The sequence below is a fragment of the Cupressus sempervirens genome, chromosome 3, assembly GCF_028749045.1.
Source record: "Cupressus sempervirens isolate cs-2001-9-10 chromosome 3, ASM2874904v1, whole genome shotgun sequence".
Lineage (NCBI taxonomy): Eukaryota > Viridiplantae > Streptophyta > Pinopsida > Cupressales > Cupressaceae > Cupressus > Cupressus sempervirens.
In genome coordinates, this window is record NC_143120.1 from 661773536 (window position 1) to 661788955 (window position 15420).

Below are 15420 nucleotides of genomic sequence, written 5' to 3' on the forward strand. Positions count from 1 at the left end.
GGCATGGAAAAAAAGTTTTTCTTTTTGGAAGTCATGAACCCTCTTTGCTGTTTCTGAATACCGTTTTGGTGGAATTCATGAGCACACCATTTAAATAAGATTTTATATATAAGTAGTTAGCAGACCTAGATCTACTTGAGCATCTTGAGAAAAAGCTCCATTGCTTTACAATGGAGCCTTATATTGTCATTATTTTCAGCTAACAATGAATTCTGTAGGAGACTACACCTTATCCACATTGATCATAGAATGTTTTAACAGTGCCAAAGAAATAAGAATAGTTTCTGATATAATTTTACCATCTCGTTGCTTCTTCCTTTACAAGAGGCATTAATTTTAACTATTTAATTTTTGATAAAGTTTACCCTGCTTAAGAACTATGAAGTATAGATGGTCAGATAATTAGTAAAAACTATACATGTGTTTAATATATCTATTTGAAAAATGCTAGAAGATATCAATCTAGGCTTTCTCTAATATTTTAGATAACTTATCAGAGTTTTCCCATTTATGATGTATAAATAACCATTCTACTTAACCCTTTTCTAATACCCTTGTTCAAGCATTATATATGATATTAACTCTGCTTCTCTTGTTAAATGGCAAAATATTTGAAGTAAATGATGCTACAATGGTACAAACATTAGCTATGATTACATGTTTGTTGTGTGTTGGTAGTTTACATGATAGTATGTGACATTCTAATCTTATTTCACACTTCTAGAAAAATAAATATATAATTTTTAGATTGTTTTTTGTACGGACCTATATATATTTTTTTGTACAAACCTACATCGCACTTCAAAATTTAGCTATACCAGTGAATTGGTTCCTCGAACCGAAATCTGAACCTGAACCAGCAACTTAGGTTTTAGACAAGATGCTTGGACATTTTGCAATCTGAATTTGTAAGTGTTGACTTTAAAGTTCCAATTGGTAGTATTGCAGTTGCACTCTTGACCAAGTCACCATCATGACTGTAGTCTTTACTGTCTTTGTATTTCCATAAGTTATTTGTTCTATACTTGTTTCTGTGTCTGAATCCAGTATATTGTTCAATGTTTGTTTTTTCATACGTTTTCTCTATCTAATATGGTCCTGCAAAACGTCAATAACACATGAACTGGGGGAAGAATTCTTTATTTTTTTCTGAAAATGCTACTTCATTTGGCTATCTTGGAGGAAATTTTTCACTCTGGTAATTATGCCCTAATGACAAATGACATTGCATTATCACATAATAATGAAAACTTCAAAATTTGGAAGTATTCAAAGTTAATTACATCTTCAAATCAATCTAAATTATATATGTGTCATTTTAATTTGTTTCGCTCGCTTATTAATGAGGGTTTTATTTCCGATGGATCGGCTTGTAAAAAAATTATGACTTTTTTTCTTAAATTTGTGTGATTAATGGATCTTTGGACATGCTTGGAGTTTGAAAATGATGGTTTGCTGATTTTTTAATTTTAATCTGGAAAAAAATGGGTGGCTAGAATGTTCTCACATGTTAGAAGGTGTTGCATATAGGTGGTTTCGGACGTGTCTGGTGGTGGAAATCGCATAGCTTTGGACTAGCTGAATTTTTTGTTGTTGAGGTAAAACAGTTGTTGTAGCTGCATAAAATATGTAATGAGGTTTTAAGGGAAAGTTGTAATGAAGCATATGAAGAATATGATTAATTGACAGGTGACCTTTTCGAAGAGGAGGCAAGGGATACTGAAAAAGGCAAAGGAGCTTTTCGTAGTCTGCATTGCTAAGGTTCCAGTCGTCATTATCTTAGCCAAAGGGAAAGTGTTCGAGTATGGCAACGTCAGGTATGATTTTTTATATAATTTCTTCTTTGCTTCAATGTGTTGTTATTTTGAATGATTTTAATGGTTTGTATTTCTTTTTGGAGAGTGATTGTTTAGTATAAATAGCTACAAAATGGTGGCATTCTTTGAAAATATGAAAAAAATAGTTTACATATGTGGAGAATTTGAAGGGATTTACGGTGTTTGAACAAGAAGCCGTGGAAACTTTGATTTATTAATGGTTGAATAAGTGTCTTTCTATTTTTAAATTAAATGTCTTTGTAAAGAGTGTTGTAAATCTTAGGGAATGGATGATTCTTTTAAGTAGAAATGCAGTATTTCAAAGATTGTGCACTTTAAATATGTGAGACAACAGGAAAATGCTTTTTAGAAATTTATCAGGATTTACAGTAGTTGCTGGCATGAGTTTTTGATAGTCTTGATTCTGTTATATAGTATACTTTACAATATTTAATACTACCCTCTTCTTTTGGTTTAAATGATTGAGCCTTGTTTTTATTGTAACATATTATTCAAGTTGTGCCTTTTCAGTTTCCTATCGTAACCTGGCCCTAATACTACATTAATTTCCACGAATCAGCTTAAAGATTCAAATCCATAACCATCTGTCTTCTTTGAGGTTTTGGGCATGGCACTGTTCTTCCAAATTATTTAATTGCTAAAAATAATGTCATTGAAATGAGAGTATACCTAAACAAAGGCCCAGTTTTTAGCAAACTAGAAAATGTATTCCATTAATATTAGGTAACAGTGAGCACAGGAGAAGAAAAATTCATCTTCTCCTTCAACCAGATTCATTTCCCGTCCCTGCAATACAAAAAATAGACTTATCACCCACCACAAAAGCTAAATTAATTTTGATTCTTTGTATAGGATAATTTTTGGAAATAAGATGTTCATGTTTGATTATGAGGACTTGAAGAACTTCTAGAAAAGGTACTAAGATTGATGCTAAATTGATGCTTCCCAAAGATGTTGTTAGGGCTCTCTGGAAAGAGAAATGAATGTTTCGCTGCATTCCCCTTAGATAAAACAATGCCAAAACCCTTGCGGCTGTGATGTACACTATATTTCTGAGTACCTCCATCACCCATCCCAAACAGAGTATGAACGCCATTATGCTCAAGGCTGTATATTTCTGGCTGCCCAATATCCAGAAACAGATCCATATGAATACAATAAAAATGACCCAATAAGAGGGGCATATCAGCTCTGGGTATTTCTTAGTTTGGGATAGAGCCTTGGGGAGCAACTTTGATATATATTATATCCTGCAAGTGACATTGGGAAACAATTTATTCATGAGAGGGTTTTGAAATATGCATGTCCGCTGTCTTACAATGAATATCCTGATTCCAGACAGGATATGTAGAATGCATTAAACTTCTAATCATTGCACATCTCATCAGTCATGCAGGAGAGGTAAACTAGAGTCACAATCACAACAATCAAGCATGGTATTGTAGTTGAGGATTAGAAAATCATTTTATATAATGTGATTCCTACAGACCATTTTGCTAGATTTGGATTACAATTTGTTTCATTACTAAATTGTTTTCTTGTGGTTGTGGAAATCTATTCTTTATAAAAGAATCCTTTTGCAAAGAAAATTTCTTATTTTCTCTGGAAGAAACTCTTTTCTTATTTACAAGTGTAGATCTAAGTTACAAATTGTCATCATCCTATATAAAGTTATTACTCTGATATTGCCAGTTCAATATGTAAAAATGGTGAAATGAAATTCATTGGGTCAATAGATAATAAAAATGTTCACCTGTCATAGATAGTTGATTGGTTGAAGGTAAATTGTTTCTTTGCAATCTTGTTTTCCAATGTTGTATTTCAATGTATTTCAGTTTTGTATTCTTATGTTTCTCATCAGTGAAGATGCTTTCTTATTATTTGATCACATGCGTTTCTATTTTCCGTGGTTCACTTCATACATTGGCTTACTATAAATTGAATATTTTTTTCATCTTGCAGGCAAGAAGAGTGTTTAAGGCTGTCTGAATAAAACCAGCTCACACAAGGTATTTATCAAATCAAAATAAACTTCTTTTATGAATACAAGATCTAATGACTATGATATGAGGAGAGTGTATGTGTGCATGAGTTTGGACACACGAATGATGACTCCATTTCTTCATTCTAATGATTAGAATGATCGTAAACTCTATCAAGTTTTTTATTTTTCCTATTGAGTGTCATAGTCTTCCTAATCCAATTTTTTTGTTGTAGCTTGCTATTTCAAAATATTCATGGTGTCCACACAAAATGGTAGACCAGGTATTTATGTTGTTTTTGTACTCTTGATATCATTTTATTTAAATGAAATAGTAAATAGAATTTAATATTTATCTCATAGAGTAATATTTCATATCATCATTAATATGATTAAAATACTAAACTAGTTAGTTTTAGTTTTATTTAGAGTAATTTGCACTATTTATGAAATGTCTTTGTGACTGTGATGAAACCCTTGAAATTAGAAAATACCTTCAAAAATCTTACCATACAATGATTCTATGTGTAATAAGTCAGAAAAATACATTAATCTTACCTTTGGGATATTGAGCCAACATAATCATAAGGTTTGAGGAGAGATTTTTGAAGAGAACTATGTTTCTTAGATGGTGCTTAGGTACGGTTGTGTGATGAGACGGTGGAGATGGTGCTTACCTATGGTCACATCCTTTTTTTGCTATAGAACTGTGTTAAACAACAATACAAATCATTCTAACATATTATCTCGAGTTAGCTAAAGACATAAAAATATACAAATTAGGTTTTCCAAATTTTGATTTTCTCAAGTTGCAATCATGAGCTCTTGAAGAATATATACTATGCAAGTTAAAAACTTAGCACACTTATTGTTGATAGTACATGGTGGATTCAGGAAAATAGGACATCGTCATCATCTGAATATTCAGATGAACGAGCACCAAGACCTGCTCCAGGTACAAATGCATACTTCAATGAAATGATATATTGCACTTGTGTGAAAATAGGAAACTAAAGAAGCGACGACTTGTTGGTATCCATAGAATGAAATATGGAGTTTATATAGAAGAGGTACATTGTAATAAAATATCTTATAATAAAAATTCATATGCATATTGTTTAATACTCTATTTCTGATCGTTTCATTTGCTTTTTTTATTTATGAAAAGCCACTTACAACTCCGAACATCATTGAAGAACCAATGAATGATACTGATGATAGCCAATCCCAAGATGAAGAGCAAGATGCATTTATGGATGAAAGCACTTCACAGATAAATGAGGCTAGAGTTAATGAATTTATCCAAGACTTCTACACATCTTTTGAAGAAGTTATTGATTCACCCATAGCTCAGTTGGCAAGGATGCCTCTATTTCTAAATGCAGACACTTCTATACTAGCGACACTTATGTTATTGTTGAACTTGAAGGTTGCACATGGATTGAAAAATACATGCTTTACTGACATATTAAGGTAGGATATATATTGCTATAAATTAGTTCTCTTTGGTGTCTTCATTTATTTAAGTATTTTGTATACTTATTAAAAAAATAAAATCATCATGTAGGCTTTTGGCAAACAAAATACTTCCAAAGGACAATAAGTTGCCTCATTCTCATAGAGAAGTATCTTCAATGATGAAAGACATTGGAATGGAGTACAATACATATGAAACATGTCCAAATGATCATATATTCTACTATGGAAAGAATGCAAATTTGAAGCAATGTCCAGTGTGTCACACAAGTAGGTATCGCCAAGATCAAGTGTCCAAGAAGGTTCCACATAAAGTATTACGGCATATTCCACTAAAGCAAAGGTTTGAGAGAATGTTCAAATGCAAGGAATTGGCAAAATATATGAATTATCATGCAGATGGGAGAAGTCAAGATGGTGTCATGCGTATGGCCGCAGATAGCAAATATTGGACAGAGATTGAGGAAAAATGGCCACATTTAAGAAATGAGCCAAGGAATGCAAGGATCTCTCTAGCAATGGATGGTGTCAATCCTTTTGGAGATCTTAGAACAACATATTCTGTATGGCCAGTTTTAATTATTAACAACAATCTTCCCCCATGGATTGCAATGAAAAAGGAGCATGCAATGTTAACTCTTATCATACCAGGTATTAGAACATATAAATTCAATGCTTTCTTGAAGATTTTATACAAATACTTCATTTTTCTTGAAACCAAATAATTTTGTTCTTTTATTTAGGGAAGTATCAAGTAAAGGATATGGATGTATACATGGAGCCCCTCATTGATGAGCTTCATGAACTATGGAATGGTGTAAATATGTATGATGTATCAAGATCAATCAATGATAGAAACTTCCTCTTTCATGCAATATTGATCTGGACAATACATGATGCCCCTGAGCTCTCTATTTGTTGTGGTAATATACGAAAAATTTCATTTTGTAATTATTATTTTTGTTGTGCCATTTACTAACTCTAATTTCCATTCTTATTTTAGGGCTACAAACAAAGGGGAAACGTGGTTGTCCAACATGTGGGCCAAAAACCTTACACAGGCAGTCAAAAGATCTCAATAAAATTGTGTATGATGAGTATAGACATTTCTTACCACAAAATCATTGCTATCGAGTGCGTGAGAAAAACAAGTTTAATGGACAAGAAGTGGAAACAAGAAAGCCAAGAAGAATGAACCCTGCTAGGTGGAAAGCAATGTATGACAAAAAGGAAGGGGCGAGATTTCCACTAGGAATGAAAAGGCTCTCAATTTTCTACAAATTAGAATATTATGAGAACTTTCCAATAGCCCATCTATTTGATACTATGCACATTGGAAAAAATGTGGCAGAATGCTTATGGAAACATCTAAATGGAACCAATCATGAAGCACAAATTAAGTTGCGAAAGGACTTGCAAGTTGCCAATATCATGCCGAACATGTGGTTACATGGAGATAACTCATATGTTGATGCTCCATGGACTCTTACGTCAAGTGAGAAAGATAACATCATTGAAACAATGAAAGTGATTAGATTTCCTTCTGGATTTGGTGCATCATTAAAAAACTTATTTACAAGAGATGGATCAGATTTATCAGGCCTAAAAACACATGATTGGCATAATTGGATAAAGGTAACTTTATAGTATGTTACAAATATTTCAAACCTAGTTAGAAATTTGCATATCCAAGTAATAATATCAGGTCATGTATATTTTAAAATGGTTATTCATCAATGGTTGTGCAGTATGTGTTGCCCACAACAATACCAAGTAGTTTTGATCATGATGTCACATTAACAATATACAAATTGTCGAAATATTTGAGGTATTTTGAATTAATAATGCATAACAATATATTAATCTTATCATTTTAAGTGCATCATTACTTTTTCCTATGTATGAGCTAATCCTTTTGGTTTTGAAGATATCAAAAATCTTTATCTAATAATTGCAAATGTTTGTAGGTGGGTTTCATCTAAAGAGATACATCAGGATGACTTGAAGTACTGGAAAAGGAATATTTCACTTTTGATGTGTGATATTCAAATGTGCTTCCCTACTAGTTTTTTTAATTCTCAAGAGCACTACCTTGTACACCTAGTAGAAGAGATTGAGTTGTGTGGTCCTATTCATATTCAGACAATGTGGCTAGTGGAGAGATATATGAAAGTTTTAAAAAAATTTGTTAGGCAAAAGGCTCGACCAGAAGGATCCATGGTTGAAGGGTATGTGGTTTTCCAAGCAATGGTTCATTTGAGTGAGTACTTGCCTCAATTGCACCTTGAAGCTCCACAATTATGGAATTATAACCAACCTCTATCATTTGAAGGAGAAAAATTAGAGGGGCAGGGGACATCATAGTGGATAAAAGGTATGCAATAATGTTGAAGCAATAATTTTATGTTAAATTTAACAATGAAATAATTTAAATAATTATTAACTTATTGATCAATTTTGTTTTTCGTTGTAGATGCTAAGGAGTGGGAGGCATTACATTTGTATATTGCGTACAATTCTGACTTTATGTTGGAATGGATGGAGAAGTATGCTGAACAAAAGAAATTAGAGGATGAAAAGGCATGGGCCGACATATATAATAAACATGGTCAAAACACTTCTCGAGGGCTACCTGCAAGCCATAAAAGAAGATGGACAGATAGATGCTCATGGAATTGGCTAAAGACCAATATTGAACATGAGGCAACAAAAAAGAAGAATAGAGTGACACCACAACAATTAAACTTTGTTAAAGGATCAATGAATGGGTAGGTGATTCATATATATTAGCATATTGGATATGTTTATTGTTTTTTATTTTATTTTTTGTATAATTGAATCTAATTAGTTCTTATTTTAATGATTTTAGGTAAAATATTACAAAGCAATGTGGAATCTTGGTCATCATTTTCGCATTAGAAAAGTTGATGAAAAGAGACAAACCTATGATTGTGGTGTTTCAGCATCATTTGAGGTGGAATGTCGTTCACATGCAAATGATAGAGAACCAATCACAAGCACACTTCAGTATTATGGAGTGTTGGAGGATATTATAGAGCTTGATTTTAGGTCTTTCACGAAAGTTGTTTTTCGTGTTGAATGGTACAGGCTAATCAAAATGGGTGAAGATAAAACAATCTTTTTGCACGATAATGGATTCTATATGATCAATACTTCTAGGTTTGAAGCCACTTCTGAACCTTATGTGTTTCCAAATCAATGCAACCAAATATTTCTCATTCCAAATTTAGAACAACTTGGTTGGTCATTTGTTATTGATTATGATCCAAGAGGGCGAAGAGTAACATTTTTTGAAGCAGACGACCATGGCTTACTTGAAGATGTAGAAGTCCCACTTGAAGACATAGATGACGATGATGGTGACGATGAAATTTTTATTGTCAATGATACATATGACCATGATGAAGATCTTGCTGATTTTAATGAAGTGCTTGAAACACATGAGGAACCACAACGACAACAAGTCCATGAAGATGATGACTTCATTGATTTTCATTTACCTATAGTTGAAGGTGATGAAGATCATGAAAGCAATAGTATTAATTTATTTGTGGATTTAGGGCCTACTAATGATGGGTTATTTATGCCATCAGATGAGGACATTGCATCTGAGGATGATATGGTTTGATAACCATGCTCACTTTAAGATTATTGTAGGTAATAAGTACATTAATAGACACTTGTATATGAGTATTGAGTTTATTTTAAAATAGTTTTATGTTTGGTGGAGGCACATGATATAACATGTTGCAAATTCTCAATTGAATATTTGGGAAACTTTACACAATCAAAATCTAGGAACTTTATGCAATCACCACCTACTCAAGATAAATGTAATATAAAAAACTCAAAAAAATGCATGTTGACCACTGCTTATGTTGATGATTAATGAAATTTGTATATGTTATTGTTAATGGGGCACTAAATTTGAATTTTTTACTAATATTGTTTGCATATGTTCTCTAATAAATATGTTCTTATTTTTATTATATTGTCATTGTGTACATCTTCAAGAATGTGGTCCAAAGTGCTACAAATTCTTCTGTGGGGGATCCATTGATTTTAAATGCTTTAGTTGAAATGTTAAAAAATGGACAAGGGCAATAGATAACGATGATGGTGCAGGAGGTAAGCTTGAAAATTATTGTTTATAATATCAATTATCAAATGTTACCTTTTATATAATGTTATTTTATATCTATGGAATGCAGGCCATTTCAAAAGTCATTCCAACCCCTATTACATCAGTTAGTACATCTACTACTATAACAGTGATAAAATATGATCAAGATTATTATGCATTTAATAACCTTATTTCAGTTTATCTAGTTACTATTTTTTGTGCTTTTTTATACACAAGAAATTTGGAAGTAACTCAATTAAGCATGTATTTTGCTGGTATGCAGGATTCAACTATGCCCACCAATACATCTATTTCTATGCCAAAGGTAGGATGACATGATTTTTTTGAGTAAGCTTGATTAAAATATTTAACTTATTATACCATCAAAATATTTATATTTGTACTTGCAGAATATTTCAAGGACAACTCCAAAAAGCATGCAATCTACTAGTGTACAGGCTCATGGTATACCCTCTATGTGTAGAACAAAAACACCTATGACATGAGTTGGATCAAGTGAAAAACCTCATAGCAAACCATCTACATCTAAAACAAATGTTCCTAACGAACCTGTTGAATCAAAAATGATTGGCCCTATTAGGAGCACATCAAATGTGGGTTCTTTAAGAATTCTTCCACCTACATTGGAACAAGTTTAGTTAAGGAGTAATAAAGACTAACAATTCCATCTTTAATATAATGTTATTTTATATCTACGGAATGCAAGTCATTTCGAATGTCATTCCGACCTCTATTACATTAGTTACTACATCTAGTACTATATTAGTGGTAAAATCTGATCAAGATTATTATGCATTTATTATCTGCATTTTAGTTTCTCTACCTACTATTTTTTGTGTTTTTTTATACACAAGACATTTGGAAAGTAACTCAATTGACCATGTATTCTGCTGGTATGCAGGATCCAACTATGCCCACCAATACATCTTTTGGTATACCAAAGGTGGGATCTGATGACATTTTTGAGCAAGCTTACTTACATTAATCTCATCTTATTATACCATCAAAATATGTATATTTGTACTTGCAGAATATTTCAGGGACAACTCCAACAAGCATGCATTGTACTGTTGTAGAGGCTCATGGTATATCGTCTATGTCTACAACAAAAAAACCTATGACAAGAGTGGGATCAAGTGAAAAACCTCATACCAGACCATCTACATCAAACACTAATGTTCCTAATGGACCTGTTGAGTTGCGAATGAATGCCCCTATTAGGAGCACACCAAATGTGGGTTCTATAAGAATTCTTCCACCTACATTGGAACAAATTTCCTTAAGGAGTAATAGAGACTCACAATCAAGAATGTTAAGGATGTTACCAGATACTCCTAAAAATATTGGAATCAGACAAGAAATGATTAAACAAATTCAGCTATGTGATAGGGCATTACTGGAGACTGCAGGGACTACCTCAGATGAACAGGTAAAATTTCAAAGAGATATAATAAATTCTTGTTCGTGTGAAGTTCATATATTTTTTTAGAAATATAGATTTCAATTGTTGTTACTTTTAAATTTTCAGATATTGAAAGGATTGGTTTATTCTTAGATTTGATTTATCACTGTTAACTTGGTAGTGTAAGAGATATATTTCAAATGGAATTTGTTCTTTCTTTTGTTTGCTACTGATATTAATGAACTGAAATAATATTTTTTCCCCATCAATGACTTCTCCCACCAACATCATGTTAGTATAGAAATATATAGGAAAATAAATAGTCACTTGTTGATTAAATTAGTGCTGCTGTATTCAGTGATCAATACTTGCTATATAATTATTGAACGAGTGAAGGAGAATTGTTGCCGGATTGAAGATTTGATATATATATATATATATATATATATATATATATATTAGATCAGTAATATCACTTCATATATTTATTAACTATTATTGTAATTTTCTTTCTTTACTTCTGTACTTGAGAGTATAAGTTTGTATGCTCCAAATATATGTTGTTGCATATGGGTGTTTCGTATTTATATTATTTTACTGGTAGATAGACATGCCTTGTAGAACTTTATGTATTATATATATTTTTCAGATGTAAACAGCAAATCTGAAATTTTCTACAGCTCTTCGTGTAGCAGTAATATTTATTATATATGTGTGTATATCAATGTTGACATACATGATATAATAGAGTAACAAGTATTCCTTTTTTGGCACATGATTATTTGAAAATTAATTCATATCCTTAGTATAGTCTATTTGTTAGCATTGTCTTTTCTTTGATTGCTCATTTATGGATAATGTCTTTGCACTTGTTCTGGATTTGACAATAGTTTAATATTTTGGTTGGGGTTTAACTGATTTCAAAATTTAATTATAAATACAGGAAGTAAATGAGCAAGTGACTGATGTGCCTGTAAGGGGATTTGTCTCAACCCCCAAGACTACAAAAGTATCATTAGTAACTACAAAAGGATTGCAAGAACTAACAATATTGCTCACCTCTGAAGGAAATGTGCTGAAGGATGAAACAAGCCTAAAATACTTTCACTTTATATATCGTTGTGTGGAAAATTTATTTGGAGATACCATCCAAAGGGATTGGAGGAATCAACCTATAGATAAAAAGGAATAACTCTTTAATGATGTCATTACAACATTTGGCGATCCTGGTTTTAATAAAGATGTTATTCTAGATATAGCATGTAAGTACATACACTCAAAAAGAGATAATTTAAGGCTAAAATTGGTCAAAAACTTGAAGTATCCGTGTCCAGCTTGGATCACAAATCAAGTGACATGGGATGAACTTGTGAAAGATGCCAAGTTTAAGAGGAAGGTCAATGAGAATCCAAACTACAAGGCATCTATACAAGGAAGTAAAAGACGCCTTCGTGATACAAGCAATGCAACCAAAGCTCGAGTGTCAAGGATCGGTTCTCATAAATTAGGATCTGGTGGATATAATACCATTCGTGCTAGCATGGTAAGTGAATATTTAATCTATTATATTCACTATCTTAGTAATAATTTTTTAAGTTAATTCGATTGTGTTAGTCATTGTACCTTATAAGTTTATTTCTCTTTGTTAATATAGGTTCACCATTTTGAAAAGGAAGCAGTAGAGAAGGACTTGAAGTATGCTTTTCTACATGGTTCACAAGGCCTTCGACAATATATGATTGATCGAGGGGAAAAATTAATCAATAGTGAAAAATTTGATGTATGTAATTTATATATTTTATGACATGGATTAAATTAATTGGATAAATTATGTTTTAATACTTAACTTGTTTTGTGTATAGGAAGTTGAAAATTCAAACTCGTCAACTGAAGCATCTAGTAGTGAGCATGAAGATAAGATGCATTCACACGATGCAATAAATGTTCCTGAAACTCAAAAGTCAACCATCATTGAATCTGAACAAATGGGAGAGAAGAATAATGACGAAAATGTTCAATGCAATGAGTAATTTGAAACGACAATCCGTCTAGTGCCTTGTAGAAAGAGAACAAAAAGGAAATAGATGCATACAAATATTTCGTAGAAGATAACATAAAAATAGATTAAATTTAATACAACTTTGCCTTTTACTTATAAAAATAATGCATGCATTATTTCTAGGCTTTGTTTCTACTACTGTTATTTGTGCACGTTGTGCTACATTCTGTTCTTGGAGTTGCAAAAAACTTTAATAAATATGTTAAACTAATGAAGTAGCAGTAATTTGTGATGTTTGAGAACATTCAGTTGGTAATAGTCTTTGAACTCTTTGCATATAAAATATCTAATTTGATTGTTGTAAACACATTTTTTCATTAAATTGTTGAGGTTAATAGAAATTAGAAGAGATCAAGGTAATATTGTTATTCTTTTCTATTATTGTTTTGGGTTATTATGTAGTGTTGGGTACAACTTACAGTTTTTAGTATGGGAGGTAATTTGAAAATAGTTGTTGTAATTTTATTTGGCTTTGACACATTTTTATTTTTGTTATAGATCATTTGGTTAAGCTCTCAAATGAGTTTGTGTTGACTGTACATTCATAGGAAACATCAAATTCTACATATACGAGGCAGTAGATTCTATCCATTATCTACCTCTCTAGGGAAAAAACTTCCATACTTCTAAATTTTAGAGAACATATTGGAGACACTCATACAAGGCTGAGAACTGCAGAGACTAACCAAGATATAAGTTGTGTGACTGGGTTGCAATAAATACGTAAGCAATTTCTGAAAAATTTCAAACAGGTAAGCCATTACGCATTCTAATTAGGGCATTCAATAAACATATTCTATTTTTGTAATTACAAGTGGGTCTCTAACCCTTTACCTTATCATTGTTTGATCTCAAATGGATGAATTCTGACTTGTATTTACTACAGGTTTCCCTAGGAGATGATGGGTAAAATGCAAATGGGTTGTGTGAATTAGGCAGCACATTCAAATTGATAGAGACTGCAACAAATCATTTTAGGTAGTTATTTTAGATTCCTCAACTATGATATATATGATTTATAAATGTAATATTGAACTATTCTTATTTAATATAGTTATTTGAAGAGATGAGGTGGACCACGTGTGTTGGACTTGGATATGAAGTCCACAATGACTGGTGGTGTGCAAGATATCAATGGAGAAGATGTTGTAACTCAAAACCACATCATTACTCATTGGAGTACATTACTATTGTCAGGCAATTTCGTAATCACATTTCTTACTGCTAACATTATATTATTTTAGAGATCTATGATATATAGTTTTACTGATTCTGAATTTGATTGTCTTCACTTGACAAGAGATCATTACTTACTGTTTGTAGGTAACTTCATCATTAATTTTCTTTCTGCTAACATAATCTTAACTTAGAGATGGCATCATTTTACTAGATATGTATATTACTGATTTTGAATTTGATTGTCTAGATTTAGTTACATCTATCAGTTCCCTACAATATATAATATATTTATGTAATGTTAACTTGATGTGTGTATTTATCGTTGATATGGACAAAATATTAACATGAAAGCGTTTATCAAACAATCAATGGGCATGACCAACCTAATTATGGTATCTTTAGCATTGCCAGTAACTGGATTATCATAATTTACAGACTATTAATTGGGATCAGCTTTTCAATATATATATATATATATATTTTCGTAAAAGGTCCATACACCCGTACTATTATTAGATAGAAGAAAACATTACAACAGTAGGAATGTTTCCAAGCACAGTCAAAAAAACATAAAGTACAATGTCATAATGAGACTGTCATTTAGATCATCAAGAGGACGAAGAAGACTGGGATGCTTGCTTACACATGGCGAACCCTATATTGTCATATCAGCATTTGTTTAGATCTTGCTCTTTCAACACAACCTCTGAGCCATTCTGAGGGTAAATGATTAGAAAACCCAAGGGAGGAATCAAATCTCTAAGTAGAAAATCTGCAGCTACAAAACTCGACTGGATAAGACTCTGCTCTGTACTCACATTAAAATGGGTACGATAGTTGTGATCCAACAGACACATTGGGTGTTGAAGTTACTAAACCTTTTGAAAAGCGGAGACCATATGAGAAGCAGGGGCAGGTTGTGATTTCAACATACAGCTGCACTCTACCTTCGAAAGAGTACCCTCTATGGTAAATGTAGGTTGCACTACTCCCTCAGGTACTGCTTGAACCTCCATGGGAAAATAATTTTCTTTCCCAGAAACAAAAGTGGGAATCTCCAAATCTGCCCCAACCTTGGCAAGTCCTTTGACTGACCTACTCTCGTTAGAGGGTGAAGAACTCATAACAGAATCCTTGACCTAAAAATGAAGCCCCTTGCATGATGTAAGTTGAACACTCAAATCTGGGTGCAACAATTGAAACTGGACTTCTAGGGGATTTTGAAGCTGCATATGCTCCTCTGCCCCCCTCAGATGGTAATTTATAACATTCATAACCTCCTGTTGGTTATTGATAATGTTCAAATTCTCCTGATGGTTA

The 15420-nt window shown here is 32.3% G+C and overlaps 1 pseudogene; it reads left to right on the forward strand.

Annotated features, from left to right (window-relative positions):
* LOC149568443 (endoglucanase 1-like) overlaps positions 1–15420 on the forward strand; it is a 109523-nt pseudogene that overhangs the window by 44103 nt on the left and 50000 nt on the right.